Raw genomic sequence first — 24530 nt, 5'->3', positions numbered from 1 at the left:
GGACTGGCTCAGTGGCCGCCGCCATCTTCCTCGCGGCTGCCCTCCGGACCGGCTCAGTGGCCGCCGCCGTCTTCCTCGCGGCCGCCCGCCAGAACTGTCCCGTCTCGGCCACCGGCCACAGGGCCGCCCGCCAGAACTGTCCCGTCCCGGCCGCGGGGCCTCCCGCCAGACCGGTCTTTGTTTTGAGCTCTGTCCCTCCGTCCTGGGCCCCCTCCGCCCGGTTCTGGTTTGTCTTTCTTTTGGCCGTCGGGTGCCGGCCTTTGTAGGCCTTTGTAGGGGGGGGTACTGTCAGGGTTTCTGGGTCGTTGACCCAGTATTTTCAGTTCATGTTCACTGTTTATCCTCTGTACGTTCCACTTCCTGTTTTGTGTTACGTTACTCTGTGTGCATTATGTTCTAGTTCTTATTCCATGCATCGTTAGTTCAATTGTGTTCAGCTGCTCACTCTCCTGTCACCTATCAGTCATTGTTCAGCCAGTGTATTTAACTCCTCAGTTCTCTCCTGGTCGGCGTCGCGTCATTAATGTTGTCACTGCTGTCTATGCCCCATGTTCAGATCAGTCAGCCGTTCATTCAGTTATTCAGTCAGTCAGCCATCTCCTGTTTTCGTCATTCGTCCCTCACAATAAACACCCTGCATCTTCACCGTGAGTCCTGCGTTTGAGTCCTTTTCTCCACATCCACTCAGCAACCCCTGACAACCCCCTTTGTTTTCTTCTAAGATGGTTGCCAGTATCCATGAACAGTAACATTTCAAAACAAAATCTCTAATTTCACTGTAGTGAAAGTAGGTAAAAAATTTAACTGATACCACTGCTCTGCTGAAATCTAAATCAGCAGTCAAGTAATGTCAGTTTTTCAGTGTTTTGTCGAATCAATCAGAGCATAAAAATTTGAGCTTTTCTTTTGAAAAATGTTACAGACAACCAGACAACATTCTGCTTAAGGCCTCTGATGTCAAGATTCATTTAAACAACAATTATAAACGAAACAATTTGATGTAATGTTAGTTACCAATAACATTCTATCAGCAAACACCTTCCTATTAACAGTACCCATTTAACTCAAATTACTAAAAAACAAAACAAAACAAAAAAAAAGACCACTTGCATGTCAAAACCTTCATTCAAGAGAAAAAAAAAACAGATACACAGTGACTGTCAAAGATTCCAGCACTGATCATATTGTGATAACTCAACATTCTATACTCCAACTGAATTAAACTGAAGCTGTCAGTTGTAGTTCCAGTTTCATGTGTGAAAGAAAATACAAACAAAAATTGAGAAATGCTGACATTCAGACAACTGGAACAGAGAGCAAAAGGGAAAAAAGAAGAAAAAAAAGGGCCCTGCCCTCATGACAGTTACAGAGAGTATACAACAATGAACGCTGTGATTTGTTCCTGGAAGCCTCCAAAATGCAGGAGAACAAGTGTAAGATTTAAATGTCCTCTCACCTGGAGCTATCCACCTCACGTGCATAACAACAGTGAGCTTTCCTTACAGGAGCAGCTTTGTCTTTCAGTTTTGGGCTTCATTGGTGACGTATTTAGGGAAACAGGTGGGTCAGGGACAAGCACGCCCTATCTTGGCCAAAATCCAGGCCATACTGGACTTTCCTGCCCCTTGTACTAGGCGTGAGTACCACAGTTTTCTCGGCATGGTGGGCTACTACTGGGGTTTCTGTCGAAATTTCGCGGAAGTGTTCGCACCCCTTACTAGCGTGTTGAAACCTTTTCTGTGGTCCTCTGCGTGTCAGAGTGCGTTCCTGGCTGTTAAAACTCTCCTGTGCAGTGTGCCAGTACTGGCTGCCCCTGATTTTGCGCGCCCTTTTAAATTAGAGGTAGATGCCAGTGCAAGCAGAGCAGGTGCCGTATTGCTACAGGAAGATCAACATGGTGTGAATCACCCAATCGGCTATTTCTCAAAGAAATTCAATGTCCATCAGTGAAGGTACAGCACAAGTGAAAAAGAGACCCTTTCTCTGTTGTTTGCATTGCAGCATTTTGAGGTGTACATCGGTTCCAGTCCCTCACCTGTGATCGTTTATACCGACCACAATCCCCTAGTGTTCCTAATGCGAATGCAGAACTTGAATCAAAGGCTGATGAGATGGTCTCTCCTTGTGCAAGATTTCAACTTGGAAATATGCCATGAAAAGGGTACAGAGAATGTGTTAGCGGATGCCCTATCATGAAACTGTCAAAACATCTACAAAGGAGATGTTTTGATTTTGGGAAGGGGGGTGTTACGGCTGTGGCCATAAAGACTCTGTGTGGGCTGCTTTGTTTCTGTCTCTTTACTGTGTTTAAGACTTTTCGCAGGTCCCTCCCCTAATGAAGAGTAGCGAGCTGCTGATTGGACCTTGGAACACATGAATGTGTTCAAAAAGCCGCTCTGACAGCTGCCGAGAGAGAGAGAGAGAGAGACGCGAGCGAGCAGTTTGACAGCAGACGGCCCTGGTTTCCAACTTAGACTTTTCTGTGTATCTGTGCGAGCGTGCTATGTGAGAGCTGCAAGTGGTGTATCAGATTAGTGCTTAGGCACACATAGGCTGTAGCGGAAGGGGTGAGCCGCCTTTTTCTTTTGAACAGTTTTCTCCTGTTTTCGGAGCCAGGGAGCGAGGGTTAGTATTGTCATTTGTTTGTTTTGTTTCTTTCTTAGGGTTTAGTTAGTTTCCTGGCGGGACTTAGCTCCAGGGTGAACCCAGGCCAAAATAATAAACAAAACCAACTATGCTTCCTGACCTTCAATAAAATCTCCTTTGTTTTACTCATAACTGGTTTTGGATGTTTGGCTTGGGAACCAGGGCGGGTACTTGTCTCTCTCTCCTCCAACCTTATGTGCGTCTTTACACGCCTAGACTAGGGGCGTAACAGTATTAATAAGGTGGCCTGTGTGCGTATGCATGTGCTGGATGATAAAAAAAAAATTATAATTACGTTACAAAAACTTTAAGAGAAAATACAACGTCCTGTTCTCACCACAACAACTTGAACACACAATCCATCACTGACTCAAGGTGAAATACAGAATAGAGTTTGTCTCTAAATCTGCAGCTAACTTAATGCTGCCGATGACATTAAATCTCACGAACACCACGGTGCAGTTAACACATAATGTAACTGAACAGTCAGTTGGCAAACCAATTCACACAGAAGTCCAAAATAGGTTAGGATCACCTCAGAGTTAATTTAAATGTGACATTAATGTTAACGTTAACGTTACATGGTGACACTCCTGGCATTAAACTAAATTTGGCTGAGATTTGGAAAACATTCACTTAGAAAATCAAGATATACCGAAAAAAAAGCAGTGGCAGCGGCTCGACTTGACTGAGATGGCTGCCTTCCTCAACCCACGATCCAAAATGTGGAACACAAAATCACCTGTGGTATAGCGAGACTTAACATTGCTAAATTATTGACTTGCTTTCACTCAAATATGATAAACAAATTAATATACCCTCTCTGCATGTCATTGAGTTTCTGCACTATACAGTTACACTTAACTTTAAAACATGAGAAAATTGTGTTAGGAAAGACGCAAGATGCTGACAAAAATCCAAAAGATGGCCAGTCTCCTTTTTTCATCAGGTGTACATCAGTAATACTGACATTTTGAGGTGGATGCTGGACACACTAATTGTCATGGTCTGGTTGGGCACCTGCAGGTCTCAGACAGCGGCTCCTCCTCCTTTAGGCGGAGTCCGGTTGCCCCTCCCTGGCTGACCACCTGTGAGCAATCGTGCCAGCGGTATATCAGACCTGCGCTCTCAACCACTCATCGCCTGAGTATCTGCTATTCCCATCGATAGCACCCGGAGTGGGGATCTTGTTCCCCTCGCTCCCGTCCTCCTGGACCTGGGCCCGCCAGCTGCTTACACAACGTGGCCTGCCGGCCCACCGCTCACCTGCCTGCCTCCCCACGCCTCGACCGCTTCCGGGTTTTCCGCTCCACCTGTCCCCTCCATCTGAAACCAAGTAAGGCAATTCAATTCAACTGCGGAGGATTATTGGTTGTCTGTTGGATCCCTCTGATCGTGATCTCCTCTTGTTCCAGTGCCCCCGGCCCCTACCTAGTCCTGTTTCTACCTCCCCGCTGTCCCCGCTGTTCAGCCGTCTCCTAGAGGTGTCTAGGTCGCCCTCATTATCACCGACGAATCCTACGCGCCACTAGTGTGGTGGCGTCGCTTTGTGTTTCACCTTTGTTTACCTGTGGGCGGAAATAAATCATTTGTTTTCTGTCACCTCGCTTCCGGGTTGGTTTCTGCGCCTGTGTCCATCCCTGTTCCCTCGTGCCGTTGAGCCGTGACACTAATTGTACAACATGGTCAATATACAGCCTTTATCAGTGTTGGGGAGTAATGGAATACATGAACCGCTGTTACGTATTTCGAGGGCCGGTGTCCTGTGGGTTTTAGATCTCACCTTGGGTCAACACACCTGAATCACATGATTAGTTTGTTACCAGGCCTCTGGAGAAGTTCAGGACATGTTGAGGACCTAATTTAGCCATTTAAATCAGCTGTGTTGGTTCAAGGACACATCTAAAACCTGCAGGGACACCGGCCCTCGAGGCCTGGTGTTGCCCACCCCTGTGTTAGGCTATGCCCTCTATTTTTGGTAATTCCACACCGATGAAAACCCAAACAAAAGACACATACTGTCAGGGTTCCTGGGTCGGTGACCCAGTGTTTTCAGTTTTGTTCATGTTCAGTTTATTTTGCCACTTCAATGTTCTCACTTCCTGCTTTTCCTGTGTCAGCTCGTCTCGTGTCATTAGCCAGATTATGTTCAGCTGTGTACTCACCGGTCTCTCATCATCATCAGTCTATGTATTTAAGCCCTCTCTTCCCTTCAGCCCTTGTCGTGTCATTGATGTTCGTGTGATGTTATGTTGTCCTTTCCGTGTGTTCCCTCAGTTCAGTCAGCCATTCAGTTGTCCAGCCAGTCAGTGTCCGTTCACCCTCTATTCATCCACTCCTTATAATAAACCTTCACCTACCTGCGAGTCCTGCCTTTGGGTTCCTTCTTCCTTGCCTCCACGCAACGCCTGACACATACAGAAGCTGTAATGTCTGTCTCAATCCCGCGGCTCATGTCACCCCTACTTGTGACCCGTATAATGACGTGAAAAAATATTTAAAAGAAATTATTCACAAAAAAGATTTAATATGAAGGCAATAGGCAGAGTGTTACAGGCTTCGCCCTAAAGAATGTAACCTCATGGGCAGTGTAGTCCGTGCTGCAGGGAGAATGGACTGTCTTACTCGTTATGTGTCTGTGAGCGAGGGAGGGAGAAAAAGGAAACCTACGAGTTGTCACCGAGCAGAAACGGGAGCTGGAAGCATGTAAATATAATAATAACCACTGCAACCAAAAAGAGAGCCTGACGAGCCCAGCTGTAAGTAAGCTATTAAGACTCGACTGTACGCTGTGTTTGTGTTTTTCTCCGAAACAATAAGTTCTGTTGGAGCAGCCTTTCAACATTTCTCTGTCTCTCGCTAGCAAAATTGACCCAGACAACAAAGTAAAGCTACAAGCCCGACACGAACCCGACGTATTAGCCAGAGGTCCCTTTACTACGGTTCAGAGCCGCGGACCTGTTTTACAGTGGCTTACAAAAGTATTTGGCCTCCTTGAACTTTGTCACATTTTGTCACATTACAGCCAAAAACATGAATCAGTTTTATTGGAATTCCACGTGAAAGACCAACACAAAGTGGTGCACACGTGAGAAGTGGAACAAAAATCATACATGATTCCAAACATTTTTTACAAATAAATAATTAAAAAGTGGGGTGTGCGTAATTATTCAGCCCCCTGAATCAATACTTTACTTTTAAAAGTAACCTTCCCAACACTGGCCTTCATATAGTTAAGTTTTCTTTCCTAATTATGTTTAGGTAGCTTAGCGATTTTTATTTTTTTTTCTTCAATTAAAAATGAAAGTGACGCCACAGTGTCACAGCTTTAAAGGCATGGTTAGGGTGGATCATGGGCTCACACAGAGGATTCAAATCTGTGTTAATGTCAAGCAAGTTTATTTTAGGGGTTGCCAATACGCAATAATACACATAATCTCTGTCTTAAGCAAATTTTATGAGATCAGAAGTAGATTTTATATGTCTATTGTCATGTTGCTTAGCAACCACCTAGCAACGGGCTAAAATGACATCTGGCACCTACATTGCTGAGGGCATCCTATCGTTTTAATTCCATGAGATGTTATTCATAGCCACAGCAAAATTATACTTGTCATATTACAGGATCATGTTGCTCAACAACCACCTTTCTCGTGAGGCTCTGCAAGGCCTTTAAAACAGCAACCTTTAAGTGCTGCAGTCCTGTCAAACTCCCCTCCCACTGCTCCCTTCATATGCTAAAATATGAATTAACTTCTGAAAGAATGCTGTGCAAGCAATGCCTAATTATCTGTCCACATAATTAGACAATTTACTAAGTAATTAGCACCCAATTAGCAAAACCTTCCTTGCATTCTCAGACTCATTTACTTTTCATTCCAATTACCTGTCCAGACTGTCAAGGAATCGTTTTTTCGGTTGCACTACAATCAAATGTAAAAAGACTTTAAAAGGTACTTAAATTTGTTTATGTTGCAAATGAAGAAATCAATTAATTGTTCTAAGCATGCACGATTACAATATTAACTTTAGTTAATCATCTTGTATTTTCAAGATTTGTTTTCAAAATAGTCCTTGGAAATTTTCAAATCACCCGCCAAAACTGCAAAAATAATAATTCAGCTTAATCTGTCTGCTTTTCATCTAAGGTAAGAGTATATGGTAAAAAAAGGAAAACATAAATAAATAAATAAAAACACAGCAGTTGGCTTCCATCACAACTTTGAACAAATAGTTAGGCATTCATTACTTTCTTTTGTGTGAATGGCTCAAAGGCTGTTTTTATATGGTGGTATTAAAGTAATGGCTTTACATTCTGTCTAAAGAGGAAGAGAATCTCTTCCTACAGTTGATAGGTAGCACAGGAATGTTTGAACCATAATCTTATTTTTCCGTACTGTTGCTTAAATACTGATTCTGAACTTATTCCTTCATCCATTTGGATTTGTCAATTCCAAGTACTCAAAACTCAAGTGGGGTAGACTGTTTAAAAAAAATAAAGTAAAAATGGTCACATTCAAGAGGTTTCTTCTGGCATTTCAAAGTATGACGGAGCATAAGCAGGGATGAAACTAAATAAGTTCAAGTTCAAATTTTATTCACCACATGCAGTGACAGGTTGCCCTGCAGTGGAATGAATCCGCCCCCCGACCTCACACACACAACACAGCCATCACATGGGGATACAAGTCAGAGAACGGTTGCATTACAGTATAACACTGAAATGTACACTACAATGGGAAAGTACAAGAGGAAAAAAAGAGACCTCCAGGAGGACAGCATGAGAACAGGAAACAAAAAAAACTCCTCTGCACAGAAAGCACATAAATGTCCACAGTACAATATTATAGAGCACGTGACCAGCAACAGGGTTGGGTAGGGGATAAGGAGTAATCCCAGGCAACACAGCAGCCATCCTGCCACTGCGCCGACTCTCCAGCGCGGGCCCGGACCCGCCTCATGTTCCCAGGAGGCAACAAGCATTGAAGGCGTTGGAAGGGGAGGGGGGGGCGTGTGAATGCTTATCAGTGTAAGTGTATGTGTGTGCATGTCCATAGTTCAGCTGAGACAGTGTCCTTCACCCTATCAGGCTAAGTAAACAGTCTGCTAGCCAACCCAGGTGGCCTTGCATGGGAAGGAAAGAATAGTCATCACACAGTCGTTATCAGGGAGTTTTTGTTCGGCTCCAGCCTTGGGCCATGCAGCTGGCGCCATGGTGTCCACATTTTGATGTCGATGATTTAAATAATGAAGTCTTGGTAAGAAAGCAGTAACAAGTTAAACAACTAACAACAAAATCACTCATACAATTTGAAATGAAAACTGTCTGGTTCTTTGGTAGATTAATAAGTTGGACTGAAAGACTGCTGCCACGCCATCTTCTCAGCCTGTGCTTTGAGTGTTCTGACAGATTGTTCTATAGAAACCTGGCTAAATCAGGATGAATATGTTGACAGAGTAAATTAATATGTTGATCAATGATTAAATTATTTAATAACAGGGACTTAGTGAAATGTGCATTATTAAACACTAGTCAATATTTTACTCATTGTTATTGTTGAGGGTGCTATATTCTTGTTTATTTGGAGTTTTGGGGGATGAAAGGAGAACAGAGGCTGCAGAGAGGTGTCTAAGACTGCAGCTCTGCTTTCTAGTACCAACTCTGGATCGTCATGTTGAACAGAAAACAAAAGCAGTGCACAGTAAACACCGGAGCCCAAGAAAACAGCCCAAACACAGTGCGGTTCAGGGGGCTGACCATGCGGACGGCAACGGCGGCGGGGGAGCAGTTCAGCGGGCCGACCGCGCGGAAGGCAACGGTGAATCGAACAATGAATAGCAGACTGGGCTAAAGGCAACGTAGGAGGCTGGAGTGAAAGCTGAGGTGAGAATGGAGCTAGCGGGGACAGAGGAGATGGAGCTTCAGGAGGCTGGGCAGCTAACTGAGCTTCAGGCTGGGCAGTTTTTGGAAAAACAGTCTCTGAATTAATAGTCTCTGACTGAACACCCTTTGAGCTAGCAGACACGGAGTTAATTAGTCCAGGCTCAAACAGAACAGAATTACCACAGTTCTTTGCATTGTTATGGCTAGGGGGAGCATGAGAAGAACAGTCTTTTAGGTTGCCTAAATGGAAAATATTGGTCTCAGTCTTTTTCTTCTCAGCCACAACATAAGCAGACCTTGGGCCTTCAGACCCAGTAAACCCCCTTCCTTCCCTCCCCATCTCCAGCTGCCTCCCTCTTCCCGCTCCACCACAACCACCCACACATGCAGGGCCTTGGAGTAGGGGTATGTCACCAGGGTGCAGAGGAGGCTACCCCCCCTCTGTCCCCTTCTGGCTGCCTCTGCATCAATTTTATCCCACAACTTAGACATTCACATTACTCACACTCTCATTACACATACATATAGGCTCTTGGGGGTGGGCACGATACACGGAGTCCAAATTACCATCAGGGTGTACACCTCACCCCTGGCGTCATTGCCCACCTCTCAATTTTAAATACACGTAGACATTGAGGGCTAGCAGGAGGGACTATGCGCTTACCTGCTGCTCTCTGGCAGGTAGCTCCATGCCCTCCTGGGTTTTAATTGCACCTTAGAACACACATGCATCAACACTACAATGAGCGGGTGGAGGGAGGTTTGGAGTCTTCTCTCACCCCCATTCTCTGCGGCCTGCTGGATTGGGGGGGCTAGGAGGAGTTGGCCGTCCGACTGCGGTCTGGAGTGTGGGGCCTCCCTGCTGCTGCGGAGTCGGGGCGGTCTGCCTCTCCCCACCGCAGGGAAAAGGGTAACACCACCTGGGTCTGGGTGCAGTTCCCCCCTCAAGGGGCGGGGGCACCTAGACCCGGTTCGTAGAGTACAGAGACACAGAGAGCCATGAAGGGCAAGGGATCAAAACTAGAAACCATAGAATAACTCACACAAGTACAATAATACAAAAATCACAAAGAACTAAAAACGCTGGGTCAGGGGACCCAGGACCCTGACACAGAAGGGAAATTTGAAGTGTCACCTGAACTTCACTGACATGGCTCTATAGAGGAGTCTGGAAATAACAGGGCACACCCATGAAAGGTGCTAAAGTAGGTAAAAGAAAAACATTTTGTTTGGCTATCTATTGGGGTGGATGAGATCCATCTTGACTCCTTTAAGGTTCAGCATGTCTTGTTTGACATCCCTTATATGGGAGTCAATGTCCACTGTCCCTCCTTAAAAACATCACTGGAAAACGCATCCATTAGTCTAACATTAGATTCTGGAAAACCACTATGGTTTCTATCATGAGTAATTGAGGCATGTTGTTGTGTTTCATTTACCATTTACAACGTGAGATAGAGTGGAGGTAGAGAGCATTAGCCAACTTCAATAATGAATGAGAGGCAAAGGGAGAAATACCATTAGTAATAAAGTTTCAGTAGGAATTCAAAATAGAATCCGAGACAGGGCTAAGTAGTACTTGTGTCACGGGTGTATGCTAGAAGGGAACCCCTTCTAAAGCAGGAAGAGCAGAAGGGGATGATCTTGGGAACAGAAAGACATGTAAAACCTGGGTAAAATAGTCAATAAAAATAAAATACACTTTATTTAGAGCATAAAAATGTACCCTGATCAGGGAAGAGAAAAAAACAAAAACAAAAAAAAACCCCATAAAACTCGGCACAATAAAAGTCCAATGGTCCTCAGTCCACAAGCAAAAGTCAAATAGTCACCCTTCTCAATGTACCGGGGCGTCTTTATGTATTTTAACAAAACGGGACTTACCCCCAAACTCCACCTGGACCTTAAGCGTTTCGCTGGCATCTTGCTACCACCGTGGAATAGTCTGCCATCCACTGACTAAAGGCCCTCTCTCCTTCTCCTGCGGTCGCACCCTGCTGCCAATTGCCGCTCCATGGCTCGCGCTGCCCTAGGCAGCGTCCTTGCACACACCGACTTCCTGTTGCTGCGCCTGCTGCCACACTGCTCCATGGCTCTCTCCTTGTTCTTCCTTAGATCCGGCTGCATGCCCTTTTCCCACCGGCCAGGCCCTCTTGTTGGCCTCTCCCTGCCAACGAGGCCTGATTGACAGCTGTCCCCTGTGCCCTCCAGGTGTATATACTTAGTGAAAGCAGGGGGCGGAGTCTCTCCGGAAGAAGTTCCAATAAATACAATAAAAGCATGCAACACACACACAAAAAAATACACTCATCGTTAAAACAGAACAAAGCATGCAAAACTAGATAAGAAATCCTTCTTCCTCAGATGACACTTGAAAACAAATCCAAAAGAATGAATCATGAGTACAAAAAACTCTAAACTACTGGTCAAAGACTCAGGACCACGACACATACTGAGAGGACTAAAGACAGTGTGGCACAAAAAGGGTGGAAAAGAGATGAAATTCTGGACTGAAGTTTAAGACAAACAGAGATGTCAGAATGAAATAATAAATGATTAATACAACACAGGAGAGGCTAACACAAGGATGAAAACTGCCAAAACTGGTAAAACTGACAGCAATAGGCAAGGACCAGTGATTATGACATCATCAACTTCATGACTTAGTTATTTCAACTGTTTGGGTCTACTATCTACACATGAGTAATTTACAAATTAGCATATATCTCTTTAAGGTAATCTTGTGACATCTCATTTAAAAGCCCACTCCTCTCTGACACCAGTGATCAAAAACACACCTGCTTGTTATTTTATTGCAGGCAATATGAAAACTCTGAAATAAGAACCCATCGTGACTCAAGTCCCAATCGGTGTGTAAGTGGCGTAGTCTCCAATTACACATATGAAGTCTTGTCACAATGCTGCAGACAAACACACACACACACACACACACACTGAAAAATGGGCAAGTGCTTACACGCAAACCACTGACTGGAGGTTAATGAAGCCTGTCGGCACCTTGATCTATCCCACATATTCTAGCTGCTGCTGCTGATGTGATACTTCACCCTTACTGTGTCACACAGTGACATTCATCTAGTAATTAGTCTGCGCTGACATGCTGCACACATGTGCCCACATACACTGATGCATACACACACAGCTCTGCTGCTATGTATCAATCAAGACATCTAACAGCTGGGTAATTGGATACTATGTGAGGAAAAATGTACTTGTCATTACCTCCTACAGAAGAAGAAAGAGGAGATGGAGGAGTGAAGCTACATCAAAGGTCTTAAAAGTACAAAGCTTGGTGTGTAAGTGTTTTATAGGCATTCCTGTGCATTACATGCTGTGTGTTTTTCAGAAGATCAGTTCCAATTAACACTAACCCCCCCAATCTGATGACTGTCCCTACTTCAAAAAGCAAAATCTTCATATTTACCTGAGTAATCACACTTGTGCAGTTCACACTTTGTGTGTTTGCAGTATTGTTCAACAGTCATTAAACTCTGACTTTAAATTTGTGTCACAGGAAACTATATTTAGATAGCAAAAGAAATAGTTTTTTAAAAGTCCAACCAAAAAACTCACAAAACTTTTCTCTAGAAAACTAGTGTGTGACAAGGGTGTGGGAGATTGATATGATAAAAATTTAGATTTATTTTTTAACAACAACTTTAACAAAACTTGGTTTGTTATAGCTGAGTAGCCGGTGTGTTGTAATGTGGACCCAAAAGCAGAACACACAAGAGGCAAAACTGATTCTAAAAAGCGACCCTTTGTTGCGGCCGATGTAACACATGAAAATAAGTGATAACATTAACTGAATGAGAACTAACAAACCCTACACTGGGAGACAATAAGACGTGAAACCTGATAATCCTGTTGACATGAACTGTGGCGCTGTGAGGAGATAAACAGATGACTCAACAATGAAAAGTGAGACAGAGGGCTTAAATACACAGATGGTTAATGAGGGAAGTGGAAACACACGCGGAACAGCTGTCACAAATGAACATGACGCCAGAGAGGAAGCAAAACTAAACACACTGAACATCAAACACAAGACTGTCAAAATAAAAAAGGAAATTAAATGAGACATATACTGTGACAGCACAAGCTCGACAATAGGACAAGAAACACGTACCAGGCTGGGGAGACGGGATGGAACACAGGGAGAGGATGATGGGAACAGGTAACTGGGACAAGGCACGGGCAGAGGAGAAGACAGACTTACACGGGAAACAGGAAATGACACGTAAACAAGGAAACACGGATGATAACATTAACAAGTCTAAAACCTAACTAAGACAGAAAAATGTTCTGTTCTAGCGTTTACTATTACTAATACATCAAACAAAAACAAAAATACAAAATAAACTCAAAATGCATGGGTCACTGCAGCACCAGCACCCTGGCATGGTTAGATTTTAAAAAAAAGTAATGGTTAAAGTCAAAATTAGAGAACCATCAGTCTAAGATTCTGATGTAAAAAGTTGGTTTGGGTGTCATGACAACAGGGCAGCAGGGTCCAACAGGGTCTGTGTTGAATATGCATCAGTACCCAGGCAGGATAACTAACACAGCATACAGCAGCAAATGGTCAGCAGTTTGGAGGAATTAAACAACTGCAGCAACATATGTTTAGAGATTTTATGTGGTTTCTGACTAACTACAAACAAACTAACTACAAACTTTGCCCGAAGTGCTAGGTTAGCTAAGGTGCCTGAAAAACTGAGATGGCAGTTTCCCATTCAATGCTTTTCTCTGTCACCCTTACTAGGAAAGTTTTTTTGTGCTATCTATTCGCATGGTTTTCCATTATGTAATCAGTGCTCTGGTTTTTGATCTCCAGTGGATTTCATATTAGCCAAAAGTCTGCTTTGTCTTGCTAACGACTTTGGCCAACATGTGTGATGTAGAGAAGATGGAGTTTGAAAAAAAGTTGTTAATAATTCCTTCAACACAATAACAAGGAACAATGACAATGATGTCTGCTCTAATAAAACAAGAAGTTGTCCAGGTTCAGGCCTATCAGCACTTTCAGATTAGCATCTATGAGAATGACTGAATCTGAGAAGCTTAGCCATCTTTTAACACTCCTGCTGTAGATATTGACAACTAACCATGTTGTTCACTATTCAAGCCCTTTAATTTAGCTTGGTGTGTTTTTGTTTGTTTAATTGGGGGTTTTTTTGTAATTGATATTTTGATTTACATGGGAAAAATCTAAATTTAGTCCTGTGTTTATGTAGCATTTCAAAAAAAAAAAGTTAATTCATTAAAAAAAAAAACTTTTATATAGTACGTATAAACATAAGCAGTAGTGTTTTTAATCCGTGGAACACTGGAGAACATTTTTCTGCACAATTATTTTTATTTTTGATATCTAATGCACAGTTTTCCAGTAAAACAGTGATATGTCTAATGATGTACTTTCATAGTGTGTTATGGCTTCCTTTCCTAAAAGAGTGACTTGAACACCACTTGTCTTTTTCAACTAATAGTAAATAATCATATAGTAGGTATTTATTAAAAGTATTTAAACGATTTATTTATTAATTAAAGTAGCAGTATTTTATACTAATATTTTAGCAGTTCTTGTCCCGGGAAGGAATGCAGACAGGCAGCACAAATAGCATGCTTTATACTAATCTCATGTATCTTGTTAAATAGCTGAGGAAGAATTGTTTTTGTTTGTGAATGTGTCAGTGGTGGGGAGTGGGGTTATCGTCTCTGCTTGCCTTTCTGTAAAATTCATGCCACAGATAGATGGAGGGGGAGCCAACATATGACATTGCAGGGCTGAAATTTGTGAAAAAGTGCAAAGAAATTAATTTTGTACTTAAAGTACAAAAGTTAGTCCAAAGTCAAAATATTAGTGTTTTGTTTTCAGAAGAGATTTCCTCCTTTTCCAAACTTTTAGCATCATTATTTGATAGACAGTTCATAGTCTCAGTGGCAAAAGTCAACCAGTCTAATGTCCAACTTTTAAAGTCCAACTTTGGGTGTTTGTGCAATTCGATGGAGAAATCTTCAATACAGATTTTTTTAAAAAGAGGATGGGACATGTATCTGATGAAAACAAGTCATATCATATAAGAACCAGGCTGACCTTCTCGCTGTGGGTTCTGTCTGTGTTAAAAAAACTTTTCTATTATCTTGATTTTTAACAAGGTTTGATCTTGACACTGCTTGTATTTTCTTTGCCAGACAACCTGCTGATTTTTAGGTTGGTGTGATTAGCTGGAGTGATGCTCAGTTGGTTGCTGGTTACTTCAATTGTCTAGATTTAAAACGTTCTGTCAACCACGCACTGCTGCTATCACCATTTTTGGCTAAAACATAAGGCACTCCATAAATGTCTGAGACAGACAAAGAGGAAAGCTAAACAACCAAAGGAAAAAATTGAATTTTTCACATGGTACAGAAGGTTCTTTGCTATTTGCACACACAGGATATTAAAAGAGAATCAGAGAAGGGCCTCTGGAGTGTAAGGAGAGATGAAATGTGTGTTTATGAGTGTGTGTGGTGTCAGGGCATGCTGTCTTACTGCTGTTGACATTAAGAACTTCCCCTTTATTTAGTATTAGTATTTAGTATTTATTTATTTATTGTCATTGTCAAGAACAATGAAATTGCGTTTGGGGCTTCCATACAACCCAAAAAAAAGAAGAAAATAATAAATACCCCTTAAAACCCAAGTGTACATATTTAACCCAGTGTGACTCCAATGCAATAAGACAATCCTTAGCAATAATGTTCGTAGAAATTCAGACAAAGACCTGAGAAACATGACAAAATACAACAATGCAACCCATTCAATATTATTGTACTGTGAGATATGATATCAGATATGATAGTTATCTATTTAAGAAAGAGGGGGGGGGGGGGGGGGGGGCAGGAGGGGGAAGAGAATAAAGATATGATGCACCAATGCAGACCAGTTCATTGCTATTAAGAAGTTGGATATGGTTATTGTCCGTGAGAGGGGGGCAGAGAGTTCAGGAGCCTCACAGCCTGTGGATACAGGCTGTTGGCCAGTCTGGATGTTCTGGCCTGTATAGACCTGTACCTTCTCCCTGAGGGCAGCAGATGGAAAAGGTGGCGCGCAGGGTGATGTTGGTCCCGCAGGATACTGTGCACCCTCCTCAGACAGCGAGTGGGGAAGATATTACTGATCTCTGGCAGACTTGTTCCAATAATTCTGCCAGCTTCCTTCACCACCCGCTGGAGTGCTTGCTGATCGGCCTTGGTGCAGCTGGGGAACCACACTAGAAATCCATACGTCAGAACGCTGCTGATGGCACAGTTGTAGAAGTTCAACATCAGAGATCTGGGAATGTGTGCGCTCCGCAGTCTCCTCAGGTAGTAGAGGCGCTGTTGGGCCTTCCGTACAACTGAGGTGATATGGTTGCCCCAGGACAGGTCCTCGGTCACAGTTACCCCCAAGAATTTAAAACTGCTCACCCTCTCCACCGCCTCACTGCCAATGAAGAGAGGCAGATGGTTGTTATGACCCCTCTTCCGGAAATCTACAATGATCTCCTTGGTCTTTTTGGTGTTTAAGACCAAGTTATTGTCGTGGCACCATGACTCTAGTTGTTGCACCTCTGTCCTATAGTTTGTCTCATCATTGTTGGATATAAGTCCGAGCACTGTAGTGTCATCTGCAAACTTAACAATGAGATTGGACGCGCAGGAGGAAATACAGTCATGGGTGAAGAGAGTGTATAGCAGAGGGCTCAGAACACACCCCTGAGGGGCACCGGTGTTGACCACAAGGGTGGAAGAGGTGTTCTTACCCACTCTGACACTCTGTCTACGGTTAGTGAGGAAGTCCACAATCCAGTTGCACAGAGAGGAGTTAAGTCCCAGTTGGTGGAGTTTGGGACGTAGTTTGTATGGCCGGATGGTATTAAAAGCCGAGCTGTAGTCTACAAAGAGGAGCCGTGCATAGGTATCTTATCTTCTCTTCCCTGGAGAAAAAGAGGCCCAGCAACAACCTGAGGCAGCATCTACCAGTGCACAATAAAGAACAATATAGTCCCTGTTTACTCAGATATCAGCTGCTATTTCAAGCTCAACCCCTTCCCTATACAGCCCACTCCCACAAATACACATCCACCCTGTGAGACAATAGCTGCAACAGGATAATAGACAGGTATCTACTAACTACAAGAACAAGAGAACGGCTTCGAGTAAGGTAGGGAGCAAGGTGAAGAATATATGTGCAAGTTTTTAGGCTTGGAAGGCAAAGTTCACATTAAGAAAGATAGTCTGATGCCATGTGGAGTGGAAGAGAGAAACTGAGTGATTCATCTGGGCCAGCTTTAATAGCCTGGTAGACACAGGTGAGCTTTATTGGCTGACAATCCTCCCATGTCAACCAATCAGTTGACAGTTGACAACCAAAGAGAATAGAACAGAAAGGAGGCCTGGGAATACAGGGAGTGCAGAATTATTAGGCAAATGAGTATTTTGTCTTCATGCATGTTGTCTTACTCCAAGCTGTATAGGCTTGAAAGCCTACTACCAATTAAGCATATTAGGTGATGTGCATCTCTGTAATGAGAAGGGGTGTGGTCTAATGACATCAACACCCTATATCAGGTGTGCATAATTATTAGGCAAGGTCCTTTCCTTTGGCAAAATGGGTCAAAAGAAGGACTTGACAGGCTCAGAAAAGTCAAAAATAGTGAGATATCTTGCAGAGGGATGCAGCAGTCTCAAAATTGCAAAGCTTCTGAAGCGTGATCATCGAACAATCAAGCGTTTCATTCAAAATAGTCAACAGGGTCGCAAGAAGCGTGTGGAAAAACCAAGGCGCAAAATAACTGCCCATGAACTGAGAAAAGTCAAGCGTGCAGCTGCCAAGATGCCACTTGCCACCAGTTTGGCCATATTTCAGAGCTGCAACATCACTGGAGTGCCCAAAAGCACAAGGTGTGCAATACTCAGAGACATGGCCAAGGTAAGAAAGGCTGAAAGACGACCACCACTGAACAAGACACACAAGCTGATACGTCAAGACTGGGCCAAGAAATATCTCAAGACTGATTTTTCTAAGGTTTTATGGACTGATGAAATGAGAGTGAGTCATGATGGGCCAGATGGATGGGCCCGTGGCTGGATTGGTAAAGTGCAGAGAGCTCCAGTCCGACTCAGACGCCAGCAAGGTGGAGGTGGAGTACTGGTTTGGGCTGGTATCATCAAAGATGAGCTTGTGGGGCCTTTTCGGGTTGAGGATGGAGTCAAGCTCAACTCCCAGTCCTACTGCCAGTTTCTGGAAGACACCTTGTTGAGTATTGCAGCATCGACAGCGATCAACTCGAAGGAAAATGACGACGGAGGCAAAAATATCCTTAATATTTTGGGAACTTTATTCCTCATCAACACGCGGCAAAACTTTTCTCATGGGTGCCATTTTCGTTGTGGTATACTTTTTTTTTTCTTCTTCTTAGGGGCATGATGACGCAGCATCCGTGCTCTTACAATCAAACAGTGCCTCCTTGTGGTGGCAACTAAAATACTGTCTCTGTTAAACCGCAGTAACCATAATGCAGTTAAACACTGTACAACATGAGTACACACAATGCATATCTTAACACACCTTCTTCAAGCAGTGGTACAGGAAGAAGTCTGCATCCTTCAAGAAAAACATGATTTTCATGCAGGGCAATGCTCCATCACACGCGTCCAAGTACTCCACAGCGTGGCTGGCAAGAAAGGGTATAAAAGAAGAAAAACTAATGACATGGCCACCTTGTTCACCTGATCTGAACCCCATTGAGAACCTGTGGTCCATCATCAAATGTGAGATTTACAAGGAGGGAAAACAGTACATCTCTCTGAACAGTGTCTGGGGGGCTGTGGTTGCTGCTGCACGCAAGGTTGATGGTGAACAGATCAAAACACTGACAGAATCCATGGATGGTAGGCTTTTGAGTGTCCTTGCAAAGAAAGGTGGCTATATTGGTCGCTGATTTGTTTTTGTTTTGTTTTTGAATGTCAGAAATGTATATTTGTGAATGTGGAGATGTTATATTGGTTTCACTGGTAAAAATAAATAATTGAAATGGGTATATATTTGTTTTTTGTTAAGTTGCCTAATAATTATGCACAGTAATAGTCACCTGCACACACAGATATCCCCCTAAAATAGCTAAAACTAAAAACAAACTAAAAACTACTTCCAAAAACATTTAGCTTTAATGTTAATGAGTTTTTTGGGTTCATTGAGAACATGGTTGTTGTTCAATAATAAAATTATTCCTCAAAAATACAACTTGCCTAATAATTCTGCACTCCCTGTATGACAGAGGATGTTCATCTTCTTTTTGTTTTCATATTTTAGTTTATATTTAATTGTGTTGTGGTTTGCAGTGTTTTGTGTTGTTACACTTTAAATACTGTATGTCTAAAAGGAAAAAGCTGAAAATTTAAATAGTTAAAAGTTGAAATGTGAATAGTTGTTTTTTGTGTTATATGATTTTAGAGCTGGGCGATAGAACGATAACGATATGTATCGCGATATAACTTTTACTCGATAGAGAAATTAAGCTATCGCGATAGACCTCGCCGCTCTTGTCCTCTTTAAAAAAAAAAAAAAAAAGGTCAGCCAATCCAAATTAAGTAGCGCAGAGCCGAACAAATCACAGCCGCAGCGTCACGTCGCGTGACTTGTTACGTACAGCACAAGTGCCAAGCCGCACGTGTGTTTGTTTGGGAAGCAGCCAGCGGGTAATGGAGCCAACGCGTAATGGAGGAAATGAGTGTGCCGACTAGAAAAATCAACCGAGCGTGACCGAAGAGAAAACAGATGATGGTTCCAATGCCGGAGAGATTGTCGAACGGAAGAGCCATAGAAGCTCCGTAGTGTGAAGGTATTTCGGCTATTTCAAGTCTGACAAAAAACAGAGTAGCGTGCACTGTAAATTGTGCCGAAAGCAAGTCTGGAAATACAATAAACTGGTGCATGCGTCACACTGTGCGCCACATTATTGTTTCGGTGAAATGAATTTCTACAATACTGTTACTGTTAATTCTACTCTCTGCAGTGTTTAAATGCTTACATATACACACAGTTACTGTCCGTCCACACATACGACTCGGTTCTGCTTCTATGCCCCAGCTTTGTTTACTTTTTCCCACCGAGGCTTCTAGACTTCTGATTGGCCAACATTTCTGCACGGTTAGGAATCTAGCGCCACCTGCTGCTTTGGCATGTTCATAGCAGCGTTTTCCTTCATTTCTGCCTTTATGTGTGGACGGGATTATTTTTTAAAACGAAAACGGAAAATCTCCGTTTTCAAAAATACCCGTGTACGTGTGGACGTAGCCTCAGTCTCTGACTGGAAGCGCTAATTCGTCATTCGGCTTTTGTCAGACTAAAGTAACTGTTAAAACTGTTTGAAAAGCTAAGCTATACAACAAGGAGAGATTGAGAATTTCCTTTTAGTTCTCAGTTTATTTGATATTGACAAGTTAGTCAGTTTTGTCTGTTCTTCTGTAAAACAAACTAAGATTTATTTTTAGAATTAATATTTTGTTTCTAAGTGGAATTGACAATTTAGTCTGTTTCGTTTGTTCTATTTTGAAACTTAAACGCTTTAGCGGCTGCCTTTTGTGTAGTTTGCAATATTTGCCTTTATTTATCTGAAAAAGTCTCATGTTCCTTAAGTACATCTACCCTGTTGAACTTATTATGGGAAATAAATATTTAAATAAAAACAAGCTGCTGATTATTTCACATTTTACTTGTGAGCAACGGGATGGGACAACACATAATACATACACTATATACTGTACTATATTGTACTATATACTCTATGTATAATAAGTTCAATGTACTTGAAACTAAGGCAATAAGTTGCAAAATGGGATGGGGATAGCCCAGCCTGGGGGTGTAGCCACCAGGGCATCCCACACACTCCTCAGACATAGGGCCACGGACCATGACACTTTCAAGTAGGAATGTGGTCTGAAGATTGGGAGCCAGACATCACCACACCCTCTGACTTCAAAAATCTTAGCTCGTACTTTTCTTCTTAGTCTGAGTTTTTGAATTATGAAGTTCTCAGTAGAGCAGTCCTGCAGTTGGGTCCCGCACTTCCTGCCACAAGGCTAGACCTGGCATCATCTCCTCTTTGCCAAAGCTCCTGTGAGGCCTTGGAAACTGCCAAGTAACGACTCACAACCTTGGCCAGTCGCTTGAAGAGGTACACCAGAGAGACAGAAGGCAGGAGAATAAACCAGGTAGATCCACAAGTGCGAGATCTACCAAGGAGATGCTCTGTCCCCACTGCTGTTCTACATAGGCCTGAACCCCCTCAGTGAGATCATTAACAGGACAGGCTACAGATACCGGCTACGGAATGGAGCAGTTGTCAGCAACCTCCTGTACATGGATGACATCAAGCTATATGACAAGAGTGAACAAGACATCAATTCACTGATCCACACCACCAGGATATACAGCAATGACATCGGAATGTCGTTCGGACTGGAGAAGTGTAGTCGGATGGTAACAAAGAGAGGGAAGGTAGTCAGAACTGAGGGGATTGAACTACCAGAAGGCAACACTGCAGACATAGAGGACAGCTACAAGTAACTGGGGATCCCACAGGCAAATGGGAACCATGAAGAGGCCGCTAGGAAAGCTGCAACCACCAAGTACCTGCAGAGGGTCAGGCAAGTCCTGAGGGGTCAGCTGAACGGTAAGAACAAGATCCGGGCTATCAACACCTCCCACCACCTCAAAAACTCTCAAATGACATCCTGTACTTGTGTACAACTTAGCTTAGAGAATAACTTCACAAGGCAACTATTTAAACACAAGGGTGCTACCAGTGTGTGAATGGGTGGATGACTGGATATGTAAAGCGCTTTGGGGTCCCTAGGGACTAGTAAAGCGCTATATAAATACAGGCCATTTACCATTTAACACCTACGCCCTGCCCGTGATCTGGTATCCTGTTGGGATAATAAGCTGGCAAAAGGAGGAGATAGAAGCCACTGACATCAAGACAAGAAAGCTCCTGACCATGCATGGAGGGTTTCACTCCAAGTCCAGCACCCTAAGGCTGTACGCTAAGCGGACGGAAGGAGACCGGGGACTGGTGAGTGTCAGCACCATGGTCCAATATGAGACAATGAACATCCACGGATACACCAAGAAGATGGCCCCAACTGACCATGTGCTCGGTGAATACCTCAGGCAGCAGAAACCCAAGAGTGAGGAGGAACCGTCATGGAAGGACAGGCCCCCTATACGCCCCAAGATATATATATATATATATATATATATATATATATATATATATATATATATATATATATATACACAGACGAGACAAGGGAAGCAAAACTAGACACACTAACATGAGACACAGACTTTCAAAGTAAAACAGGAAACATGAGGGCAGAAGAACAAAACCTAAGAACTAAACTCTTAACTAGAATTAAACTGAAACATAGGATAATAATAATCAAAACAGCACAACTAGAGAATTAGAACATAAACCATAATACAGAATAATACCAAAACACAAGAAACTGAAAATGCTGGGTCGAAATGACCAAGAACCGTGACAGGTCGGGAACGTCTTCTGTCTCCTGAACAGGAGACTGTAATCGTCAACAGAAATAATCTGAGAATGAAACGGGTCTACAGGGTGCCATTTGAACACAATTCAGAAAGAGTCAAAGAATTGTGATACAACTATGTGCAAGCAAGTCCCATACAATCCCACAATTGATGCATACTCTAAACACTGTATAAATGACAGTGTACAGATTTCAGTACTGTACAGTAATCATACTCTGATTGTGCTTCACATTAGTGACCACTCTAAATCTGTATTACGTATCATGTGTGTTTCATAGATTCAGGAGAGGTGGCTACAGTGGAGCACCAGTTCATCTTCATTGATGAGGTTGGATTCAACTTAAAAAAAAAAGAAAAAAAAAGAAAAAGGAAGGCGAGGAAGGAATGCCACTGGCCAGCATGCCATTGATGAAGTCCCTGGCCAGTGTCGTGGCCATCATAATGTGTGCAGCAATTTCCAACCATGGTGTCATCCATCACCATGCAACCCTTGGCCGCTACCACACTGCCCATCTGATCACATTTCTGGACATCCTACATCCTACACATGGCCCAGAGCAGCTCAGGTTTGTTGTCATTTGGGACAACATAAGTTTCCACCGGGCTGCTCTGGTTTGTGATTGGTTCACTGCCCACCTTTGCTTCTATCTGTCTTATTAGATGTTCTTTTTAGGTTAATTTTACGCTCAGCAAAGCTGTTCTCCAATGTTGATGAAGGGGACCGGTCCTTATAATCCCTATGCACTCGCTCCCAATCCTGTCTCTGTTTTGGGAGGTGTGGGGTGGGAGGTGTGTAAAAAAATTTCAGACTTGCACGTCGCCAAATTGACCTGGAGAGGTGCAAGTGAATTATTTTTCACGGTTTCTGATGTTGGGACAATAGTGGCGAGGGTCCGATTACAGATCCCTTTTTCCAGTCTATTCGTATGAGGTTGTTGTTATGGCCCTGGGCATAATGTGTTTTGGTGGCTGTTTCTTGTTCTGTGTCTTTAAGTCTTTGCAGGTCCCTGATTGGACTAGCTGACGGCTGCGGATTGGTCTCCCTATTCATGCGGTTGCTTTCAAAATCCCTCAACAGCAGTTGTCCCGGGGCAGCAACTGACAGCAGCAGCAGACCTGACCCTGGCCTCAAACTCTGTGATATTTGTGATTCTCGTGACCTATTGAGCTTGTATATAGTGTGTGAATTAGCCTTCTCTTGTAAATAGCACCTTGTAAATAGTCACTGAAGCCGAAGGGGTGAGCTGCCTTGTTGTTTTCTGTATTGTTTCCTCCTGTTTATTCAGTTAGGGAGTTAGGAGTAGCATTTGTCTTTTGTTTGTTCTTTTCATCACGTAGGGTTAAGGTAGCACCTCCTTGACTGATTAAGCTGGTTTTGTTTGTTATTTTGGCCTTTGTTCACCCCGGAGTCACGCTTCAGTTTAGACAATAAACCACTGTTCACTAAGAAATCGTTTTCCCCCTGTGTATAGTTTGGGGACCAGGGCGGGGTCAATCTCTTCAACTCTTATGTTACGTTCCTGTACCCCTAGACTGGGGCGTAACATTGTGTTGATAATTCCTCTCCTGCAGGGGTGGATTGAGAGTCCCGCAGGGGAGGGTGCATCCCCCCGTACTCCCTGGGCGATTCCTGTCCCTTCATTTAAACCCATGTTTGCTGATCTTTGATCTTTGGTACACTGCAGACTTCTCCCACAACTCCACCCAGTACTTCCTGCAGACGTTCTCTGACGACTCTGCAATAGTTGGCCTCATCACTGATGGGGACGACAAGGAGAGGACCAGTGTTGGGACTAACGCGTTATTAAGTAACGCGTTACAGTAACTACGTTATTATTGTGGTAACGAGCACGGTAACTAGTTATTATGCCAAAATCAGGAACGCGTTAGTCGTTACTGGGATTTAGATAGGGTCGTTACTCATTACTTCGTGTGGTGGCTATCGCGGAGCTTCCACAGATTCAGTAACATTAGCAAGTGGTGGAGGCCAGCAGGTGGATGAAGGAAAAGGGACACAGAAGGAAAAGAGACCCGAGGCGGCCGCCGGTCCAAGTGTGAACTGAACTTCAGGTAAGAAGTTATGACCTGCAGTCTCTCTGGGTCAGATATGAACCAAGTTTAGGTGGAGTTTATTTTCGTTATTATGACTTTTTCCGTACTGCGTGCTAGCTAGCATGACGGAGTTTCTATACAGCTGGGTGGGTGCTATGAAGTTAATGATGTTTAACTTAATTTTGTTCATAAGTTATTAGAGTTGCCAACCGTCCCGTATGGTATTCAGAGAAATATTACGCGTTTCTTATTGAGGTGAAAAGGAACAGTTTGTCCCGTAATTCAGCTACAATGAAAAAGACACAAAGCTGGAGTTATTCTGTGTTTACGCTGCAC

The sequence above is a fragment of the Rhamphochromis sp. 'chilingali' genome (genome assembly GCF_963969265.1).
Source record: "Rhamphochromis sp. 'chilingali' genome assembly, chromosome: 18".
In the NCBI taxonomy this organism is placed as follows: Eukaryota; Metazoa; Chordata; class Actinopteri; order Cichliformes; family Cichlidae; genus Rhamphochromis; species Rhamphochromis sp. 'chilingali'.
The sequence above is the reverse complement of the archived record's forward strand: the minus strand, read 5'-3'. Positions refer to the sequence as shown.